Genomic DNA, 15,921 nt, shown 5'->3' with positions numbered 1-15,921 from the left:
TGTGCAATAATTCAAGGACATTAAATACGAGGACAACAGTGACTTAAATACAATACATTTTGGCTTTTGATTTGAATGCTTACAGCTATGAATGTGATATTTGGCTAACAACAATATTAAATTTAACACCAAAACTTTTTTTGAGGGGAGACTCTTCGTAGCAATAGCAAAAATAATATCTTTACAATCAATTTGTACTTCTATAGAAAGCTTTCAATTCACAAACAATGTTATATCTGTCCAAAAAATCTATGTGTGGGCACATTACCAAAAAATATGAACAATTGATTCTTCAGCACAATGACAAAAGGTGCAAAGTGGGTCAACATTTACAGGATATTTTGAAATTACCCTGTTAACAGGATAACATCGATGCAGGATCTTGAGACATAACTCACGAACCTTATTAGTCACAAAAAAATTCTTAGGGAGAATTCAAACAGAATTCCAATCAATATCAGTAAATAAATTATCCCAAAATAAATACAGCCGCTGGTTTACTGATAAAGTCTCTTATGATGAGATCTGTAATACACTTGTTATTTGTTTTGACACTCAAAAAGGGATCAGAATTACAAATATATAAGTCTGTTGTAACGTTAACTTCAGGATCATGTACATAGTTTGACATCAGCATTTTGACACCTGAAGGTATTGCATCAAAAATAATTGCAAAATCTTTTGGCAACACTGGGAAATAATACACATGTAAAAATTCATCATAAGAATACATATATCCATACTTATTAAATAGCTGATGTACATATATAATACCTTTGTCAACCCATTTTTTAATGAAGCGTGATTTGTGCTTAAAGCAGATATCTTTGTTATTCCATATGCAATATTTGTGAGGGGAAAAATTATGTTTACAAACCAAGGACCAGGACAACAATAATTGCTTATGAAAGTTAGAAAGTTTAACAGGAAGTTTTTCAATATTATAACTGCATCTTAACAAAAAATCTAAACCTCCTAATGCCTTAAATACATGCGTAGAGATAAAATTCCATTAAGAGTTTGGATTTCGTAAATATCTTTTTATCCATTTAATTTTAAAAGACGACTGTAAAGTATTAAAATCTAAAACATTAAATCCACCTGAGGATAATTTATTAATCATAACATTTTTTTTAAATAAGGTGTGACTTATTTTTTCATAAAAAATTAAATAAACGTTTATCTACTTGTGCATTTATATCATTTGGCTCATCAAGAGCTGAGCTGGCATACACCTTGCTTAATAGTCCTTCAGCTTTGGAGAGCAAAACTCTTCCAGTGATTGACAAGTCTCTCTGAGACCACATATTATTATTATTATTTTTTTAATTAAAAAAAAAACCAATATAAAACAATACCAGAGGATTAAAATTTTAAATTTGTCTTTTGTTTTCATCTTTTGTGATGATGACCCCTAAATATTTAACTTTTTGCTTTACAGGGATTCCTGCTGTTTGTTATTGCAAGACTTGATAGGAAATGATTCACATTTAGTACGGTTTAGTTTGAGCCCTGAAGCTAGAGAAAAAATGTCTAATAATTTAATATCTATCTGAGTTTAATCTTTTAAAAAGAGTGATTAATCAACCTTTATCTACCTTGTGTTTCCATGTGACGTCACTTTTTGTTTCCGGTTCTATTTTGTAGTTTCTAGCCTGGTTTTAGCATCTGCCCCCCTTCCTGTCTCGATTGGCCCTCATTACTTTCACCTGTTGTTTCGTCACACATATTGACTAAAAAAAAATTCATATGCCTTTGACCACCAAAAATACCGTAAATCGGGGCGATGAGTGCGAACTATTGCCCGGAGAATGGAGAACACTAGCTTAGCTAACACCGTAGTTTAGCTAGCTTACGTGATAGTCACAAGTTAAACTCGGCGTCTTTCAGGTGCCAGAAAGTGAGCCACTCTCATAAGAGCATCAGCAGAGCATAAGCGTAATTTGTCACAATCTCACTCTGTTTCTTGCTGACCGAGTCCATCACTATAGGTTTTAATGTGCTCCATGTATTTTTCTACATTTGTTGGTGGATAAGACATAAAATCACATTTTACCGTGCCCTATCTCTGTCTATCCAATGTTTACGTTCGAGTACCGCCAAGTTGGCCTCACATCCGGGTAACTACCGAAAAAGTGACGTCAGTGCAAACGCTCATGATTTTTCCCGTTGATTATTTTTATTTTATTTTATTTTTTTAATTAATTAATTTATTTTAATTTTATTTTTGAGTGTTTTTTAGCGTTTGAGTTCCTGAAAGATTTTATGTCTTTAAAAATTTTGTTTAAAAAGTCTTAGTTTATCTGCACCTTCGTTATCTCCTCCAAAGAGCCATTCTGCCTCAGCTCACCTGGATGAAAGTCATTAGGGAGCCACAAAATCTACTTTATCCTTACATTAATACAAAAAAAGTGTAAAATCTAGTAAACAATTATCTAAACTATTTCTTGTTTTTTTTTTTGTTTGTTTGTTTTTTTTTAATACATTTGAAAATAAGAAAAAAAAAAAAAAATTTTTAATTTTAAAAATATGCAAAGTTTATGAAATTTCAATAAGTTGGAAATTTAAAAAAAAATGCATAATAAAGAAATAAAATTAAAAAGGGGGCAAATTAAAAAAAAATGCTGAAATGTCATACATTTGCAAAAAAAAAAACCTAAATAATGCAATTTCAAAATTTTGCTTAATTTCCAAAAAATTGTAAAATAAAAATGGGATTTATACAAAAAAAAAATAAAAAAAAATTGCAAAATCTTTAAAAAATGTTGAATTCTTTTTCTTAATTTGCAAAAATGTCCAAAAAAAAGTGAAAATGAAAAAAGTCCCCAAATCTCAAAAAATGGCAAAAAAATCACAAAAATTAAAAATTTTATTTCAAGAGGTGATGCATTTTTACTACAAAATATTAGTGTCTGTGCCGTTGTCATTAATATTCTCTGTTAGAAAAATTAAAAAAAAAACTTTTTAAATACCATATTATAAAGTTGCAAGGAGCAACTGCAAAGGAGTCAAAGAGCCAAATGAGGCTCCAGAGCCGCAGGTTGCAGACCCCTGCCTTAGTAGGTTTTCTGACTGGCAAAAAAAAAGGAGAGAAAAAAGCAGCTGACTAGTTAATTATTTCTTAATAAAAAATCACAACACTGCAAATTTCTGAAAATTTTATCTTGTCTAAGTCTTCATCAAAAAGACGAAATCCTTATTATTTTATTTTATTTATTTTATTTCATTTTATTTTATTTTAATGTCAAGTGTAAGAGTAAAAGAATATGTCCACCCAGTCTTCTCTGTATACGATTCAGGGCAGAAGATTTCCGGACAGCAACACATTTTTGTACAAACCTGGGTGATATCAGTGGAATACTTTGTATTTTTCAACGCTGACACCAAGGGAGCTTGGAATTTACTTCTTCCCCAAATTATATTTTGTCGCCAGTTGCTCTTCATTGCAATTCACTGGGGGTTAAACCCTTGAAAGTCTAAATTTTATGTCAATAACAGTCTATTTTTTGATGGAAAGAAATGTGGGATATTGGCTGTGACTCCTCTCTTTGAACACTAGATGTCAGCAGAGCCTCTTAAGAGGATCTTAATAGAATTGTGATTCCAATATAGGTTGGCTTTCACTGCTTTTATATCTTTTATCTCCTTTGATGTATTAATTGGATATTTATTATTATCATCAACTATATTTTTGTGTTTTCTTACTATTTATATTTTCTCCATGTTCTTACCTCTTTTAATTTCTCTTGTCAACTCAGGGTGGAGCCATCCAAGGTAAGCTGAAACTCTAACTCCTATTTGTAAATGCAAAGCCTCATTTCTCTGCATGATGTAAGCTACCCTGCAACCCCTGCCCTCCGTTCAGTCACTGGTTTAGACAACATCACTTCCAAGAAACTGACTCTTTATTCAAAATGACACGTTTTGAGGCTTTTTTGGAGACTGGTTTGCAAAATGTAAAATAACCAGATGATGAATATGTAGAAAAACTACGGGGGAATCCTGAGACGGCCCCTCCAATTATCAGTCTGACACCACCCTCCAAAGACCCTTCATAAGTGGCCCCTGGCTGTACCCGTCCCTCTCCTCTGTGGGGACCAGCGCCATCCTCACTTCATTCACTTCCCCCTCTTTAACTTCAGTGTTAACACACACTCTTCTCTTTCCACACACACACACAGCCTCCAACAAACACAAACACTGACACTTCCCCTTGTTACCCATCAGTCCATCCAGTCCCCGAGGTGTCGGCCATCACTGTCTCTCAGAGGCGTTTCCCCAGCAACCACAGCCTCTCCTGTCAGACTACAGAGAGCTTTTTTTCTCTTTGCTTCAGAGGATTAATGACCATACTGTGCTGGTGTAGGCGGGGGACAGATAATACAACGAGGACGTAACATAATAACACTTTGTGTGCTTCTATAAAAGGATGCAAACGTCCTTTCATTAAACTATCAGAGGAAACATGTTCCTGGGTTAATCTGGCAGCAAACACAGACTGAATCCAGACCGGCTCTGCATGCACGCCTGCATATTTCTGAGGATCATTCGCATTATTTTACATACCAATATTCCATGTAGAGCAGCTACTGCGAGGGATCTGTTTTGCAATCATGGATAATTCATGATCTGCACAGACACTGCATATGAAAGTCCTTTTGAAGGCGGTGGGGGACTGAGGGGAAATTCCCCTTTCTTCCACTTTGCGTTCACTTTGCAAAGGCCTGGATTCTTCTAATTCAGCGGCTATGAGTTCACACAGTGAGGTAATGGTGTTTTCCATCAGGCTGTGTGACTCACCTGTGGTGTAGGAGCTAATATCAGCATCCTGTGATACATTAACATCAGTCTGCTGCAGACGAGGTGCCACGTTTAGGAGATCCTGAACAAGCTGCTGGTGAAAATACTGAGAAATAGTGTCTGTGGTTGTAGAAATGTATCGCTCTGGTGGGCAATGTTGTGGGTATCCTTCAGTTAAAGAGTGAAAACATACTGGATTGATTTACAGCACGTCTAAGTCTCTATGACAACACCACGCCGCCTGACGAAGTTTAGTAGAGAGAAGAGAGATCTGTGTTTTTCTCTGCTGAAAACGTTTCTGTGATTAATTTTGTAGTGGTGGTGGACACTGGAGCCTAACTGTCAGACAGAAAAAGGACAGAAGAGCAGAAGAAAGATGATCAGGAGAGCGTGAAATTGCAATTAAGTTGGAAATTTAAAAAAAATCAAAAATTTGCAAAATAAAAAAATGAAATTAAAAAAGGTGCAAAATTTCAAAAAAAATTACTGAAATGTCATTAATTTGCAAAAAACCCTAAATAATGCAATTTTAAAATTTTGCTTAATTTCCAAAAAGTGGTTAAAAAATGGAATTTATATAAAAAATTCAAAAATTTGCTTAATCCTCAAAAAATGTGGAATTATTTTTCTGAATTTGCAAAAACTTCAAAAAAGTGAAAATTAAAAAAAGTCCCCAAATGGCAAAAAATGGCAAAAAATCCCCAAAATTAAAAGCTTTATTTCAAGAGGTGATGCATTTTTACTACAAAATGTTAGTGTTTGTGCTGTTATCATTAATATCCTCTGTTAGAAAAATTAAAAAAAAAAAACTTTTTAAATACTATATTATAAAGTTGCAAGGAGCAACTGCAAAGGAGTCAAAGAGCCACATGAGGCTCCAGAGCCGCAGGTTGCAGACCCCTGCCTTAGTAGGTTTTCTTACTGACAAAAAAAGGAGAAAAAAAGCAGCTGACTAGTTAATTATTTCTTAATAAAAAATGGGGATCTTAAAAAAGTTTGTTTTGTCTGTTTTTTGGATTAAAAACAGGAAGAGAGTCATAAAAGAAGAGAGTCCATTCTTCCTAGGTAGTTTTGGTGTTTACATTATCGAGAAAACAAGATTATTTGGTTCTGGAAAGATCGTTCAAGATGCTCTGAAAATGGCTGGCAGCTAATGAGTAAATATCGTCTGATACCGATATTGATACCAATATACTGATGCTAATAAATACCTTACCTTGTGGGATAGTATCCAGTAAAAAGTTGATTTGAACAAAGAAAATTTGTTCCAAAACAAACACACGCCTGATTAAAAGTCAGGTCTTTACGACAGTGTGTGTGAAACTCCGGCCAGAAGGTGGCGCTGCAGTCACAGTAAAACAGATCCTCCTCACAGCAGCTTTAACTGTTCCCAGGTGTTTTTTGGGGTCGTTATCCTGTTAGAGGGTTAGACCTAACAGGATAACGACCTAGCATCCCAATTTTTTCATTTTTGATTGAAAGTTAAAGTTAATCATTGAATTAATTGATAACTTAAATATTCTTAAATATATTCTATTTTGTTGCGTTTTGGCCTTGCGTTTGGATGAGACCGCGCTGTGTTTTGTCCGAAAATGGAAGCTTTTGGAAACGCTCCTCCATCCGGCCTCGTATAAACACAGAGCAGAGGGTTTCAGGGTGAAACGCTGACGTCACCACATGCGCACTCGCAGTTTTAGGCGAAGGCCACAACTTCCAGTTAAGCCATTCCGGTCCAGTTGGTGGCGGTAATGCGCCTCAAGGTTGGATTGCCAACTGTCTCACATAATAAAACGGCAGAAAAAGAAAGAACAACCACAGCAATGATGACTGATATCCGAGTAGCATACACACACACATATATCCACATCGCCACCTACTGGCCTGGCATGGCCACTACATCGTTGTGACTTGTCCTCTTGGAAGTTTTCACGCCGTCCTCATGTAAACACGGTTGGCTTTTGGAAACGCAAAGGAAGAATCTTTGTGGGAGTCTCCGCGTAAACGTGGCCTGAGTCTGGTCTGGCAGGGCCCTCTTCCAGCTTTTAGGGTCTGCAGTTCCTGAGTGAACCCTGTCTGAATCTTCCTGGTTTATGATCTGAATCGTGGAGTGAGTAGGGATCCAGTCAGAGTCTGGTTCCTTCTTGCTGTGTCAGCGGGCAGCTCGTGTTGACTCCGCTCTGACCCTTTCCAGCACGTTTCCTCCACATCGTGCTCTCTGTAATGACTGCAATCCTACTGCTAATTAATAATCACTGTCAAAAAAAAAAAAGAAAGCCAGCCCGGGAGGTTGGAGAGGACAAAGGAGGCAATCGAATTACCGTCCATTTTACTGATTCCATTTCCACGGCAGAGGCTTGGCCGGGTAATGGTTTCTGGCAACGATGGGGCCCTTAGTCCAGTTCACTGGAGCTGCAACATCCCCCCAGGGTTACATCGGCAGTTAGAGCTATTGTTCCTCCTCCCTCGATTTCATTTAATGAAATAAAAAGTTATGCTTGTCGTTAACCTCGGGTACTGCTCTTTTATGCATAAAAATAATCCAGGCTGTCTGGCTGAGCCAAACAATGTCCTTGTTGGACTGAGGAGGTCAATCGGATGTGAAATGAGGTAATTAAGAATTCATATTGAAGAGATGAGTCTTTATTTAGGCTACAAGTGCAGAGAAAGGCTGCAGGACGTGAGCGGGGACTCAGGGAACAGGCCACAGACCTTTAATTGAAGGGGCAGAGACTGGGAGGAGGAGGAGGAGGAGGAGGATGCTGTATTTAAGGGTGAAAGGAGCAGGAGACTCCTCCAGGGAGGGGGCGCTTCACTTTGAAGTCCGTGCTGGGGCCGCGTGAAATCCCCTCAATCCTCCGTCTATCAGGGTTTCATTACAGCTGTGTTTGCTCATTATGTTTTCATGGTGGATCCAGACGCAGAGGCAGATCTTTGAGTCCAGGAGGACAGAGTCCTGAGGTCGTGGATCTGTGTGTGTGACTTCATGAATGATGCTTCGTCGTGTTGTGATTCTCTGGTTGACGGGTCACGGCGAGGTTGGCTTTACTGATGGCGAGCTTCGGTCACGTCAAAGCTCCGCCCCCAGACCATAATAGGCAAATAACAAAGAGACGTCCTGACTTTATCATGCAGTCTGTATCTTTAAGTTTACTTACTTAGATAGGAAACTTCATGTGCAGCTTAACGAGACACAAAAATGTCAAAGACAAAGGATCCTCTGATGTTGATCCTTCATTTGCACAATGACTCACATCAACATGACAGCAGGATTTATCCCCTTAAAAACATCTTTGATTTCAATGCACGGAGGAAAAAAAAGAGAGGACAGCAGAGCAGAAACATACGGCTGAAATGATCTGTCATGTCTTCAGGTTTTCTTCATTGCAGTAAAATGCTTCTTATGAGTTGCAAACTGTTGTTATCCACCTGCCTTTTGACAAGACGAGACGTTTAAAAGGTTAAAATCACGAATGGAAAGAGCTTTAAGAAGCGTAGACTGTATAAAATGTGGGCTTCGTCTCTGTGACATCACTCACTGATTTCAGAGGCTGTGTTTTGAAGCCCAAAGATGGACAGCGCCATGTTTGAAATCCAGGCTGGAGCTGTGTTTCAACCATAAAAACTAGGAAACAAGTTTAGTTCAGGGGGATAAATTATAGATTTACCCCTGGAAACAACCCAATAGGGGTAGTACTTTCTCGAGGTCTAGTGACTTTCGGGGGCAGGGCCTTCAAGCTGATCATCTCTGATTGGTGGAGCACCCACAACTTTGAGTTCTCAACTTGAATAGTTTACAAAAATGTAAAGCCACAATCCAAACCCTCAATCCACCCGCATTCCCACCTGATACGATGTCTTTGACAGCACTACTGTTAACATTTACTCATACATTTATCCACGTACAGTTAGTGACCCTGTAAACTGGAGACCTTCAGCTGAACGTGTCAGTGGATATCCAGGTTACAGCAGCTGTTCAGGTACAGAGTTTTGTTCCGTACCGTAAGTGCCATAATCTCAACAGATGAGTATTCGAGATGAGATGAGATTCGACTTTATTTTCATTACATGTTTTTAAGTGTAGAGTAAAGGAATGAGGTTTGGAATCCCACCAGAAGTGCAATAAGTAGAAGTGCAAGAATCTATGTTATGTACAGAGTAATTACAGGTCAGATTTAGGGATGATTTAAAGCTGTTTGTGAAGGATGCATCCCACTGAAAGTCTTCAATCAGCAGGCTTGTATTTAAACTGAAACAGGGGTCCAGCTCTGCCGTTTTTATGCTTTAGACGAGGAGCAGTCTGTTGCTTTAGTGGGCCAAACTGTTTGGGGTAGGGATGTACCGATCACAATTTTCTAGCTGATCACCGATCACTGATCACCGGTCTTTGAAAAGCCTGACCTGCCGATGCTGATTTGGGCCAATACAGGTTTTTATTTTTTATTTTTTATTACTGACAGCATATACCAGGCATGGGCAAACTACGGCCCGGGGGCCACATGCGGCCCGTTACAAGTTTTAATCCGGCCCACCGAACTTGAAAAGATTAAATAAATTAACCTTGTTAATGTTTTATTTTCCCTGCAATTCTGATGTTTTCCCACTAGATGGCGCACTGTAGATACATTGGCTTTGTTGAGGTGAAGTGTAGGCCTATTACTCCACGTTTGCACTTTACCCCCTGACCCATCAGCCCTTCTGTTAAGATAAACGGACCTAAGAAAAGGAAAATGAACAAAACAAAACTCATTGAAACACATGGAAGTGCACAGATGCGCGTGGATAAGATGGAGTGGATCGTCAGCGATCTGTTACTTATGAAAAAAAAAAAAGCTCAGGAACATGTCTGTATAAACCTTCAATGCGAGTTGCTGTGTAATTTTTATATTGAGACATTCACACTTAATATCAAAATATCACATAAACAGTTTTGACACAATCTTTCATTATTTTTTGTTTTTTCATTTTTAAAACCAAGACAGAAAAAACACGTTTTTCTGTAGTTCCGTTTTTCCATTTCGGTTTTAAAACAGAAAAAAAAAAAAAGGGCAATTTTTTCTTTTTTCTTTTTTAAATTTTGTTTTGAAACAGATTAACGAAAGAACAAACCATACACGGATTAAAAATCCCATGATAATTCCATTCTCTCATATTCTAATTTTAATTTCAAAACAAAATCAAAACAGCGAAAAATAGACCGTTATTTGTTTTCTGATTTTTGATTTGAAAACGAGAAACTGAATAACAAGTTGTTATCTGTTTTCCGATTTTGGATTCTAAAACGGATATGGAATTAACTAATGATACCCTGATAGTTACCAAAGCACTCCATCCATCTGCTCCTGGTCCGGACCCTTTGTCAAATGTTAGAACCCATCAAAAAGTTTGCCCACCCCTGACATATACCTTCAATGTTCCAATCTGATTTTATTGAAAATCACTGAACAATACCTGTGAAACAATAAAATCCTTATGTTTTACCTTAAACAACCAATAAAGTGTCCTGAGTTTTAGGTCTCAGAGCAAAAAGTAACAAAGGCTGGCTGTTAGACCTTTCTGGAGGAATATAAGGTCAGTTTCATATGTAAGGATGGGCCGATCACTGATCCCCCAAAATTGAGAAAATCAGCACCGGTCGATTTGTGCATGTCTAGTTTGTGGCTTTTAGGGTCCTTTATGATGCCGTTTTTGCTGAAAGGCCGTAATTGTTACTGCCCTCTACTGGTCTGGTGGGGTTCTGCATGATCTACCCGGAGCACAGACAAACAACGGACCACAGGAACAATTTAGTTCTGGGAAAAGTTCCTGGACCCTCTGACCCAAACGCAGCTTTAGACTAACCCAACCCTTTGGTAATGAGGTGGGCCTCTGAAAAAATGAGCCAATCAGATCAGAGTTATTCTGTGAACCAGGCTGTAAACACATTATTTCTGCTGTAAACATCCTTTAAATGAGCGAGTATGTTGTTTTTTCAGACGGTCTCAGGTGGACACTCAGGGAACTGCAGTTTTTAGCTCTTCAGCATCAGCTTCATGTTTGAGGATTGAAGGTTTCTGCATCAATCCACTTTGTTTTTAATATCATAATGCTAACCAAGTTAGCGTTAGCTCTGCAGCTCCAGTGTCGTGTCCAAAAGTTGAAAACCCTTGCCTTGGGGTCTGGCTCTGTAAGGAGCTGCATCATGCCACAGAAACCCAGTCCTCTGAGCTGCACCGTCTCTGTCTCTGTACCGTCTGAGCCGTTCATAAACCGAGCTAAACGCGCCGCAGTCTCTCGTCTCTGCAGCTCTGAACTCTTATCGTGTTTTACTTCTGAGACTCGCCAACGTGCTGGAAATTGATGTCTTGTCAGATGATGTTCTCACCGTTCAGAACGCGACTCCATCGATTCCTCTCCGCCAGCCCGTCTGTTATCTGCAGCTCGCGTGCGTGCGTGCCCTTCCGGTCGCACTTGCTTGTCACTTATTTCAATATGGCCGTTTCATGGCGAGATGATAAAGCCATTATCTAGCCTATTCAAAAACTGTCACACGCCGGCGCAGAGCGGGAAACAATTAATTTTCTCCTGTGACAATGCCTCCGCCGCTCCTTGGATTGAGATTACATTTCTTTGTCAATCTGAATTTGAAAATGTATATTTCACAAACGGGTGTGTGGCGTTGAGCTGGCACACACGCCGCTCTGCTCTGGATCCATTTGATTTCCCTCAGCGGGGCCCCGAGCTGTCAGCTGCAGAGTCAGTGGGACGCTGTGCGTGGTGACAAACTGCAGCAGATGACAGATGAAAGATGATGGAGGGAGATTGTGCTGTGTGCAGATGGAAATTACAAATTATGAGCATTGTGTTCATATTTACATGAGTTTAAATGTGATTTAGTCGTTTCTGTGGCCTTTTTCCTTCAGGGAGCAGTGATTTACTGTGTTATCCTGCTCTATGTTACACTTATGACATCAAATTTAAGACTTTTATTTAATGTAAAACAAAAACCACTCACAGAATGACTCAGAGGTGGGTTTCTGGGGTTGTCTCTATCCTCCTGTAGAGGCGTAACGGTTGGGTAGAGATCTGACCTACTTGCTGTGTTTACATTTTAAGCCTGTGTAGTCGTAGTAAATGATTGGAAAAGCAGCTTCCGTACCATGTGTGCAATTAAAATGCTGTTATTCAGAAGCAGCAACCACTAATGAGAAGTTGTTTGTTTTTTTCTCCCCATATCGTCACGTATATCGTTATCGCAAATTTCCTTAAAATATCGTGATGTCATTTTGAGACTATATCGCCCACCCCTAACTTCTGTTATTACACAGTCTACGGTACAAACACAAGAGTATTGACAGTAAAAGGGGTAAGAGTGGCGTTGAGAAGGTGAGAAATAACAAAAGAGTCTGACACAACTATGTGCGATAAAATTAGTAACTTTTTCATTGAGACGAGCTGCGGGATGAAAAAGAAACTCCAGATGGAGCAGCGTCCAAGTTTATGAACCATTATAACATAACGCTAAATTATCTAAGAATTAGAAGTCGACCGATATGGGTTTTTTGGGCAGCCGATGCCGATATGCATAGCCGATTTTTCCAATTTGATATTCAGGCCGATTGTTAAATAAATATATATTTATCACATTTTTGTGAAACGCAGCAATTTCTGAGCAACTAAAAGAAATCTATTACAACAAGTCGTGTCCAGTCCTCTGAACATTTATTCAGCTTTCAAAACAATGAAATATTTTGTCTGAGTAAACACACAATGTAACAAGCAGTAGTAAACATTCACACTCTTCTTAAAATGTCAAAAAAGAAATTTAAACTTATTGATATAATTTGAACAAAAGTATGTAATGTATCCAAGTGGTTCCACAAGTTTGAGGTGCTCATCTTTTTTGTGCCTGATCAAAAGTTGCGTCATTTTATACAACGGATCAAAAATCGGCTTTTTAAAAGGAAATACGGCGGATGGCCGATAGAGACAAATGTCCAAATATCGGCCCGATATATCAGCCGGCCGATATATCGGTCTACCTCTACTAAGAATAGTTTGATGCTACGCCACATAACTGAACAGGTATTTGTCTTTAGCCCCTCAGCAGCAGCAGCAGTCACAGGTCAACAGTCAGGTTGCTTACTTTGTATTTGACTAAAATCTGCTGATATTATGTCGACTTAAACTAGACTGAGACTGAAGATGACTAAACTAACATGACTAAAACTAAATCAGAATTTGCTGTCCAAGTTAATGCTTCCTTGACATAGCTGCAGTCTCTAAAAGGTTGGTGACCAAGCCTCAAACCCACCAGATACGTCTGTCGTCCAACTCCCTTATGCTGTGTTTGTCAACTCAAACCGTCTGCGTGTTCAGTGCATTGATCAGTCTCTCTTCATCCATGTTGGGCTGTAAAACCTCAAACCTGTCGACTCCTGGTCTGGCTACGCCAGGGGTCTGCAACCTGCGGCTCTGGAGCCTCATGTGGCTCTTTGACTCCTTTGCAGTTGCTCCTTGCAACTTTAAAATAAATTTAAAAAAAGTTTTTTTGTTTTTTTTCCTAACAGGAAATTAATGATAATGTCACAGACACTAAGTAAAATCGTAATATAATATTTTGTACTAAAAATGCAACACCTCTCTTGAAATAAAGCTTTTAATTTTTGTCATTTTTTGCCATTTTTTGAGATTTTAGGATTTTTTTTTTTTATTTTCACTTTTTTGACATTTTTTGCAAATTAAGAAAAATAATTCCAATTTTTTTTTAAGATTAACCAATTTTTTGAATTTTTTATATAAATCCCCTTTTTTTGAACAATTTTTTGGAAATTAAGCAAAATTTTGAAATTGCATTATTTAGGGTTTTTTTTGCAAATTTATGACATTTCAGCAAATTTTTTGAAATTTTTCACATTTTTTAATTTCATTTTTTTGATTTTGCAAATTTTTGATTCTATTTTTTTATTTCCAACTTATTGAAATTTCATAAATTTTGCAAATTTATAAAATCTGACATTACATATTTTTTTCTTAATTTTAAATAAAAAAAAATAAAAAAACAAGAAATCACATTTACAATTTTATAAACACAAAAACTTCTCGTTTAGATAATTGTTTACTAGATTATACACTTTTTTTGTATTAATATAAAGATAAAGCAGATTTTGTGGCTCCGAATGACTTTCATCCAGGTGAGCTGAGGCAGAACGGCTCTTTGGACAGTAAAGGTTGCAGACCCCTGATCTACGCTCACTATGTCCGTTTGTCGTCTTAGTCAAGATAAATACCAACTGATTTTGACAAGGGTTTGTTTTATTTTGAAAGTCTCTGGGTGTTTTTATGTAGTTTCCAATCACAACTTCCTGTCCCGCTCAGTCTTCCCTACGCTGAATTTGTGCGTCACAGCTCCACGTCCGTCAGAAACAGGATGGCTGCGTATTACCTGGGACATGACATACCAGCCACAGATCTGCCTCTCTAACCCCCCCCTGAGATCTCAGATTAGATATTTCCCACTCTGTAGTTCAGACTTTGAGCATAAGAGTCAAAGGTTGAATAACATCCTCCATCCTTTAAAACTCCAGCCCTCTGAGTCTGTACGTTCACACACTGATAGAGAGCAAACACTTCTGCTCATTAAAAATGTACGCTGTGCTCAGCACAAAATACGTCGCCACTGTCTCTCTCCAAACTGCTCTCCATGATCGGCTTTTTATGAAAAATGCATGTGTTGTTGTGCGCCGCCAGACTTCAGTTCGATTAGGGGAGAAATCAAACCGTGGATCCTCGGTGAGGAATAATTCATCTGCACTGAGACGCATTTGGATTCCCCAAAAAGGAACATGACACCGAATAAAGCGGAGGATCCCGCTCCCTCATCAGGAGGATACAGACAACAGAAACATCATAAATCTGCCTGTGTGCAGACTTTCCTGAAAACACAGGGATAAATCATTAATTATAACACAACGCTGAGGGATTAAAGTTTTCAGAGGAGCAGCGTGAAGTAAAACTACCTCCCTTTGGTGTGATGGATGGAGTTCACTTTGGAGGGAGATGTTTTTTCTGTCCACATTTCCTTGAAAAGCTTCAGATTTATCGCGTTAAAGCTGCTGAAGGCCCTGTCCTCCTTCCTTCAAACATCTATTAATCACCTCCACCTGGATTAGAGGAGCATAAATTGCTGTAATTAATAACCATAAACCTCCAGGGAGTTCAGACTTTTCTTGGCAGACTTCTGGGCACTGATGCAACTCAAAGTTTGGTGCTTTTTGCTCTGTTTTCTGCAGATTATTCCAGACTAAATGTTGATTTTTAAACAGATTTCTGCAGCATGCTGTATTTGCAGCTCCAGACCTGTAGGGGGTGCTGCATGCCTCTGATCATACATGACCTGTGAGTGTTTTCACACAGCTCCAGTGATCACAGGATGCTAAACAGAGGTGTGACAAGACAATAGAGGAGGCTGAATGAGGCCTCATCTGTTATGGTGATTACTGCCTGTGTTTTTATGAGTCTGCTGCACAGTCAGCCTCAAATTACCTGATTTATCTCCGTTATAAATCATGTTCATGTCTAATAAATCTGATTAGCACTGGGAAAATAGCTGTACAGTTGAAAAAGCTTTCAGTATTTTTGAAGGAGATGCTGCAGAAAAGCTTAAAGGCTTTGATAAATTGTTACCGGCTGAAAAACCTCCTCAGTTTTTCAGGGAGAGGTGTCATTAATCCTGGGTCTAACTCAGGGGTCTGCAACCTTTTCTTTCACAGGAGATATTTAGCCTTAGCTTGATAAGAGTCAATCTGGAGCCACAAAATCTATTTTATCTACATGATAAAAAAAAATCTGTACATAGTTTAATCAAGTGAATAATTATCTAAAGAAGAAGGTTTTTGTTTTCTTTGTTTTTGTTTTCTTTGTTTTGTTTTTTTTTTTTTTAATTTTTGAAAATTTCACATCTGATGAAGTTATTTTTTATAAGAAAATCTGGCAGGAGCAGAAAAAAAAGGATTTAAAAAATTGGATAAAATTTCTAGAATATTTGAAATTTCATAGTTTAAAACAAAGTCAAAATGTCTAAGATAGATTAATTTGCAAAATGTTAAAATTTGATTTTTTTTTAGAAAGTTTTAAAAATTTGGA

The sequence above is a fragment of the Halichoeres trimaculatus genome, unplaced genomic scaffold, assembly GCF_033239565.1.
Source record: "Halichoeres trimaculatus isolate MK-OKI-2021-1 unplaced genomic scaffold, fHalTri1.1 fHalTri1_scaffold_16, whole genome shotgun sequence".
NCBI lineage: Eukaryota > Metazoa > Chordata > Actinopteri > Labriformes > Labridae > Halichoeres > Halichoeres trimaculatus.
This window is presented reverse-complemented; position numbering follows the sequence as displayed.